The sequence below is a fragment of the Lissotriton helveticus genome, chromosome 9 (genome assembly GCF_964261635.1).
Source record: "Lissotriton helveticus chromosome 9, aLisHel1.1, whole genome shotgun sequence".
NCBI classification, from domain to species: domain Eukaryota; kingdom Metazoa; phylum Chordata; class Amphibia; order Caudata; family Salamandridae; genus Lissotriton; species Lissotriton helveticus.
Genome location: NC_136070.1, coordinates 1063948904 through 1063957118, shown reverse-complemented (window position 1 = coordinate 1063957118; position 8215 = coordinate 1063948904).

The window sequence follows — 8215 nt, the reverse complement described above, 5'->3', positions numbered from 1 at the left end:
TCCTGTGACGTCATTCCCGGGCCGCGCTGTGATTGGCTGCCGGCCCTGGATTTGTTGATGTAGCGGAGCTCCGTACTGGTGGCAGGCAGCAGGTGCTCGGAGCAGGTGTACTGGTGGCAAGCAGCACATGCTCGGACAAACACTGGTTCCCTGACAGGCAAGGTACCAACCCCTCTTACGCGAAGACCAATGGCCATGCGGGAGGAATTAATGGGCGTGGTCGTGTTTCTGCAAACTCTGGGAGCCCCATCACCGTGCTGGCAGCAGCCGGCTGTTCTCCACACATATGGCCTGTCCTTGCAGCATCATCCAGGCCGGTGTTTGCCACGAGCCTGACGCCCTGCTCCAGCCCAGCCTCGGTGCTGATTTACTGCGAGGGTAGGCCTCTGCGTCAGGCCTCAGTGTGCCGCAGCTGCACCGGCCTGACGGAGCGCGTGATGAGAAGTGCCCTTCTCATCAGAGGACTCATTAGGCCATTTCACGGTCTGGGGTCAGCGGGGAGGAGAGGATGACGGCCCGGGAGGGACTCCACGCTCTGTCCTGGACCGTGAAGAACGCACACAAGGCCACGAGGGAGCGGACCTCACTCGGTGTTTAATAACCCGTCGCAACCCGCATTCACCTTGCCTATTGCGGGGAAGCTTTAAAATGAAGACCTCAGTACCGAGAATGCATCGATGACGTCAGCGGTGTTTGTGTGTCTGTATATGCATTCATGTATTTCTAAATAGACATGCATGTAGGTTTATGCAGGGGGGTACGGTACATACGTGTGTACGTATATAGGTGTTCTACAGTCGCATTTCTATAGTGCTTTAAGTACATCTTGCTAATGCCCAAAAGCACTTTTAAAGCGGGTGACCACGTAGGACCTACACATCGATACATTTTCCAAGTCATAAGAAACCTTTCCTTCCAAACTCTGATAATATGGCGGGTATTGGAGGTGAGCGTTGTAGGTGAAGGGAAATCCTTTAAAGAGAGTAATTTTTTCTCTGGATTTCCCTTCTCTTTTTGAAACTCCGGAGCAGCAACACTGTTCTGGTGTCACCAGAGCTTTATGTGGAAGCTTTTTAAATATCATATACAAGCCATAGTTGCTGCTTATTTATCTTGTGCAGCTAACAACCAATGACAAAGCCAATAGTTCTGACTTGTAGTTATGATGTTACTTGTTTTTATTTGCGAGGGGGAGTACCAGCAGTTGTCAAGAACGACGAAATACTTTTCATTGGAGAGTACCGGCTCTTGTACTTCTGTTTCCATTTCAAGCTCTGCATGTACTTCCCTTATCATTGCAATCCGGTCCTACGGGGTTACTTTCATTTTACAAAAGCATCACTAGAGGTACCAGAATGCAAAGCGCTGACAGCTGAAAAACCAGAACTGGCAATATATCGCGCACCTGCAGGGGACCAGTTTAAATACCCATTAATGACAGTCTGTAGGGGCTAATAACACTCCACGGCTTAAAAAACTGAAACTGTGCTTCACCAAAACTACAAATCTGAAGTAGTAAATCCGTGGTACATAAAACTTACAGTGCCAGAACACGGGTCTCTTGTTGGTAAAAGCGCCAGAAATGCCCTTTAATGAATTGACGGAAGTGTTATAAGCCCGGGTCTTCGAGGCCGCGCGCCTTAGCACACCTGCGGGCCCTGAGTGCCGACCTGTGATCACCTGCGTGCCGTGTGCTCTGGCGCCGTTTCCTGCACTCGCCTGACATTGTGAGGTCTGACCGCTCGCCCCGCACCATGGCTGTCTTCGGGGCCTGCCTGTGCGGGCGAGGCGGCCTGCGTGGGTGCCTGTGCCTCCCGCGGAAGGTGTTCCTGGATCACCCTGCCCAGGTAGGAGAGCCCCTCTGTTCAGCTGCACCCCCTCCTGGGGCGGGGGGAGGGGGGTTTACTATTGTGCCGCTGCAAGAACATGATGTTCAAATGGGTCGGTACTCACGGGTACTGAGTACAGGCACATTTTCTTTCTTTTAGTGAGTACCGGAACTTCTCCAGGCCTGAGGAGAGTACCCGTACTCACCTGGGCCTGTCCGGTTTTGGGCACAACGGTCACATGAGCGTGAACCTGCGGCCAGCGACACCGCAGGGTGGCGGACACAAATGGAATTCCATGTAAAGGGAGCTGCTCCTATGGCAGTGGCGGCTGGTGACATTTGAAAGTGGCGAGGCGTAGCGCGCGCGTGATACCCTTTTGAGAAAGAACCTACAAGGTACCCTATATTACATTCATGAATGTAACAAGACGTACATCCAGGCTTTCTTCTGTAGACATTTTACTCTTTAAAAATGTCTTAAACTTGCTCTCTAGACTCGAGCGTTTACATATGTATAAATTATTATTGTGAAGCCACTTTGTCTAATTACAATGTGCACTGCATTTTTGCAGACAATTTTGTCATTTTAGCTACAAGGAGGATTTTTTTCATCTCAACCTCCGTGTCATTGCCCCAAAAGAATTTGGTCATAAAACTGGCTGTCATGGCCCAGGGTGAATAACGTGCACGTAACGTTTGTTCATAGTATTTAAACCCTGTATTTAGCAAGAGCACGGTTTTAGCTTCACCGGCCCTGCCAGCAGCACAGCGGTATGTCTCCCATTTGGCTGCAGCGAGACCTCCCTGCATGTCATGATTTTAATTTTTAGGGAAGTGATTTATTCCATGTCGTGTCACTCGCGCAATTACCAGCCTCTTCTTTTTCAAGCGCAATGGTTAAAATCTGTAGACTTCCCCCTTGTAACATTAAGGACGGTCTCGCAGTGTGTGTTTGTAAAGTATGGCAAGAGTTTTTTTTAACAAACTTCAACCAAGATGTTTCCATACGTCTGGTTAACCTGTAGTAGTTGGCTATTTAAAAGCGTAATTGTTTGTTTGCCTGCCTTTTTTCCATAACAGTGCGGTTTGATCTGTCACGTAGACTGATGTTATCTTTAACCATTTACTCGTCCCTAAGCCTCATATTATTTCTGGCCTACCAAGATAAGCGCTCATACTGCTAAGTTGCAGTCACGGCTCGCTCACAGTGGGGGCCAGGGGGTGGGGATAAATAAAATAAAAAACTTACCTTGTCTTCGCTTGACCGGGTCCGCACCATCTCTGCTCTGGGGTCCCGTTGGCGCCTAGACTGATGGCTGCCAACTTGCCGAGACACAGTAGTAGCCAATCCTGATGCTGCTCTCTTTAGAGGAGAGCTGCTCTCTAAAGAGAGTAGCATCAGGATTGGGCTGAGCCTTGAAAAAACGTCGTTCTTTTTTTCAGCACTGGGGTACGTTGCATTAGGCAGGCAAACCCTTAATCTGTGTTTTTTTTTAAAACCACATAGTTTGCTAGTTGGAGAAGCCCTGCCGGGCAAACACCACATGCGCAGTGAGTGCGCACTGTGCCGGCACAGAGTCAGTCCAGCGCCACCCAGTGTCAGACAGTGCATACTGTCCATGTCCATGACACACACCACGGCCGCAGGGCAATAATTATCGGGCAATTTATTCGAGCGGCGCGTTAATTTATAAAACTTTTACTAACGCGCCGCTCGAATAAATTGCCTGATAATTATAGGTGGGGCAACGCCCAAACGCCCTAATGGTAAAACCGCCACTGTCCTATGGCCTTCCCTTCCTTTTTTGCCAGTTTCGGATTGGTAACGGGGCAGGTACCGAGTTCCAACTGTGGGCTACTTTTTGGAGCGGGGAGGGGGGCAGATTTGGGTGGTGTTACTGTTCGGATGCTGCCAGCGCCCCGTGGGTGTCCGAGTGGCCTTTCTGGAGGCAGATGGGCGCTCATTACCTCATTTTTAGCAACAGGCAGAGGTGTCACTTTATTTATCTCGTCCATTAGTATATGCATACCTAGTGGGGCAGGGGGTCTGGGTGTGTGTGTGGCTCTGGGTGTGTGTGTGGCTCTGGGTGTGTGTGTGGCTCTGGGTGTGTGTGTGGCTCTGGGTGTGTGTGTGGCTCTGGGTGTGTGTGTGGCTCTGGGTGTGTGTGGCTCTGGGTGTGTGTGTGGCTCTGGGTGTGTGTGTGGCTCTGGGTGTGTGTGTGGCTCTGGGTGTGTGTGTGGCTCTGGGTGTGTGTGTGGCTCTGGGTGTGTGTGTGGCTCTGGGTGTGTGTGGCTCTGGGTGTGTGTGTGGCTCTGGGTGTGTGTGGCTCTGGGTGTGTGTGGCTCTGGGTGTGTGTGGCTCTGGGTGTGTGTGGCTCTGGGTGTGTGTGGGTGTGGGTGTGGGTGTGTGGCTGTGGGTGTGGGTGTGTGGCTGTGGGTGTGTGTGTGGCTCTGGGTGTGTGTGTGTGGCTGTGGGTGTGGCTGTGGGTGTGTGTGTGGCTCTGGGTGTGTTGGTGTGTGTGTGTGGCTCTGGGTGTGTGGGCATGGCTCTGGGTGTGTGTGTGGCTCTGGGTGTGTGTGTGGCTCTGGGTGTGTGGGTGTGGCTCTAGGTGTGTGTGTGTGTGGCTCTGGGTGTGTGGCTCTGGGTGTGTGGGTGTGTGTGTGTGGCTGGCTCTGGGTGTGTGTGTGTGATAGTAATTGCTGTCTGATGAGCTCGTCCAGTAGGGTACAATATGTCTTGCATTTGCGAGAGATTAAGCTGTTGGCAATGTAAATGACAATGCCATTTATTTATCTGTTTTCAAAACCAACACATAAATAAAAATGTTGTCATTTACAATGCCAATAGCTCTAACTTTTGCAAAGGCGAAACCGTTGCATTGTAAATGCTTGTTTTATGTTGAATACTGGTATATAGAATATTCACGTCCATAGTAACCATATCCCAGTCTATACCCCTAACTGAGAAAATCCTTTGCATTCTTTATGTATGAGGGGAGCATTTTAACAAATGGAGCCAGATACATATCTAAGTATTCTCCCAATGCCTGAAATTATTAGGCGACCTGGTCGAATCCTGCCCCTCTTATGTATTTTGGGTAAGAAATACACAATGGAATTCTAGCATTCTAAAGCTATATGTAGTTAAACTCATTAATTTTTCAGTAGTTGTTTGTCCATAAAGAATCTCAATTTCTTTTTAATGAAGTCCTTTGCTTTTTCCCATTTTGACATCATCACTTTCTCATAATCTGAATGATCTCTTAGTTGATGTAGAGCTTCAATGTGGTAAACCAATGATTTAATATTACCATATTACAACCCTTGTCAGCTTGCCTTATAAAGATGGATTTATCACCTTATAAATCATTCAGTGCTTTGCATTCATCTTTATTCAGTTTATACATATGTTTACCTGGAACAGATTTATCAAAATCATGCATAACTAGAATGAATTTCAACTTTGGTTTTGAATTACTAGTTAATTATACAATGATCAGTTTTTATGTGCAGTTCTTTCGCTAAATCTTCTATATTACATTCTGTGTAATTGTCCAAAATCATTAAGAAAACAATATTCAATAATTTGTTAATGGATACATGACTGGGATCTTCCCTAATATGCACGGTCTCATTATTCTTGGGTTTATTCAAAAAATGTTTTTTAAATTTTAGCGTTCTCAAAAATCGATTTACATCAATCTTTGCACTCAAATCATCCAATTTGTTCATAGGAGCAAAACTAAGGCCTCTATTGAGGTAAATTTTTCCTTATGTGTAAGAATTCTATGTAAAAGATTGATCACTACGTTTTCTACTTCCTCAGTCTGTCTCCTTCTGTAGTTGTGAGCTGGTCCTTACTCATTCTTTGTTTCTGCCTCCTGCGGAGAGATCTAGTACCCCCTCTTTTGTTCCCTCTTCCTCTCTTCTGTTCTGCTTCTGTTCTCCCCCCCCTTTATGAATTTGTAATCTGCGTATTCCTCTTAAGTCCTTTAAAAAAGGTGATTTCTCTCCTGAGATTTGCTCTGATGTACTGGGTCTATCAATATCAGATTCCCTACTGCTCAGCCCCGGGCTTAATGTTTCACTCAGGTGTCTCCAATATTCCTATTATTCTCAACTTTTCTAACTATGCCATCAAACCTCCTAGCATATTTATACCCCCCCTCATATGCAATCTCTTTCATCTCTTGAGAATTTAATTCTCTTTTTTTCTTGTAGCTCGACTTGATATTTGTCCATTATATTACCCAATATTTCAAAATTCTTAATGGTATTCTCTGGTCAATTTAAATCTTAAATGTCATTTGAAATGTCATCTGTGATGTCATGAGTGATGTCACTGACCATGTCATGAGTGATGTAATATGTGAGGTCATAAGCAGTACATTGCAGGGGCGCAAGATATAGTTAGCTCAGCTAACTATAACTGGTGAATTCCTCTGGTTTTGTACAAGTGAAACCTTAGCCTAACTATGACGCCTCTGTAACTTCAGTTTTTTTTACGTGAATTTGTAAGGTTTTTTTTTATCCAATTTCAAAATTATAAAGTCCCTGTAACCTTTGTTTTTTCAGTGAATTTCTAAGGCTTTTAAAATGATAATATCTAATGATAATGTCCCTGTAACCTTTGTTTTTTCAGTGAAATTTGTATGTTTTTTTTAATTAGTAGTCACGTTTGCAGAGTAGTGGCAAAAGGGGGATGCGCCTCTGACCAGCTCTCAGGAATCCCGCTGTGTAGAACTTGCAGGAGGTACCCCAAGGTCCTGTGGGACCTTGGGGGCCAGGAAGCCGTCTGTCTCCTTCTGTAGTTGTGAGCTGGTCCTTACTCATTCTTTGTTTCTGCCTCCTGCGGAGAGATCTAGTACCCCCTCTTTTGTTCCCTCTTCCTCTCTTCGGTTCTGCTCCTGTTCTCTCCCCCCTTTTTGAATTTGTAATCTGCGTATTCCTCTTAATTCCCTTAAAAAAGATGATTTCTCTCCTGAGATTTGTTCTGATGTACTGGGTGTATCAATATCAGATTCCCTACTGCTCAGCCTCGGGCTTGATGCTTCACTCAGATGTCACCAATATTCCTATTACTCTCACCTTTTCTAACTGTGCCATCAAACCTCCTAGCATATGTATACACCCTCCTGGCCTCCTGGCCCCCAAGGGCCCACAGGAGTAAAAGAGGACTTCATCCCCCAACCAGTAGAGGTGCACCACAAGCCGCATTTGGAGGCTCGTGGAGAAAGGGGGCATGTTCTCTGAAGACCTCTTGCCAATCTTGCTTTGTGGGACCTATTGGAGATAACAGGAGGGGTAGTTCGCCCCCAAGGATGTCCTTGGGGGCCAACTACAGCTCCTATTACCCCCAATAAGTCCCACACAGCAGAATTGCTGAGACCTGAAAGAAGGCCACGCCCCTTTCTCCACCACTCTTCAAATGCCCCATAGTGCACTACTAGTAAGGGGATGAAGTCGCCTTGGCTATTGAGGGTCCTTGGGGGCCAATTACCCCTCCTGTTACCTCCAGTAAGACCTACACAGGTAGATTGCTGTGAGGTCATCAGAGGCCACGCCCTCTTTCTCCACCACTCTGCAAACGCACCCCCAGGTGCACTATTAGTTAGAGGAAGAAGTCCACTTTAGTCCTGAGGCCCTAAGGAGGCAAGGGGACCTCATCTCCTCACCAGCAGTGCAGTGAGTGGCATGTTTGCAGAGTGGTGGAGAAAGGGGGCTTGGCCTCCGACCACTTTGCAAAGTGGTGAAGAAAGGGGTTGAGGCCTCCAACCACCTCTCAGCAATCCCACTCTGTGGGTCTTACTAGCGGTAACAGGAGGTCTTTTTAACTTTAAAAATTATGTAATGTTTTATATCTTCCCCAAAAAATATGTGTATAAATATATATATTCATAAAGGCATTACACCGATACCAGGGCGGCCAATTATTTCTGCCCAAAATAGCCTGTTGGAACCCCTCTCCAAATATGTTGATTTCTATTTACATGAATACATGGAGGCCCTTCCTAGTTACCTAAAAGACACTGGTGACTTCTTGATGAAACTGAAAGAAGTTGCTTGGGATCCTAACTATCTTTTTGTAGTCATGGACATTACATCATTGTACACCTCTATTAATCATGTTGATGGTTTGAATGCTATTGAATATTTTTTATCTAATAGAGACATCAAGTTCTATGAACATAGTAAAATGCTCATCAGCATGATTGATCTATGCCTTAAGAATAATTTTTTCCTTTTCAACAATGAAGTTTACCAGCAATTGCGTGGTGTAGCCATGGGTGCGTGCTTCTCCCCCAGCTATGCGTGTTTACACGTGGGCTGGTGGGAGAAGCACGTCCTGGGTGGTATCCGCAGTCTGGAGGAGGATGAAATTGGCAT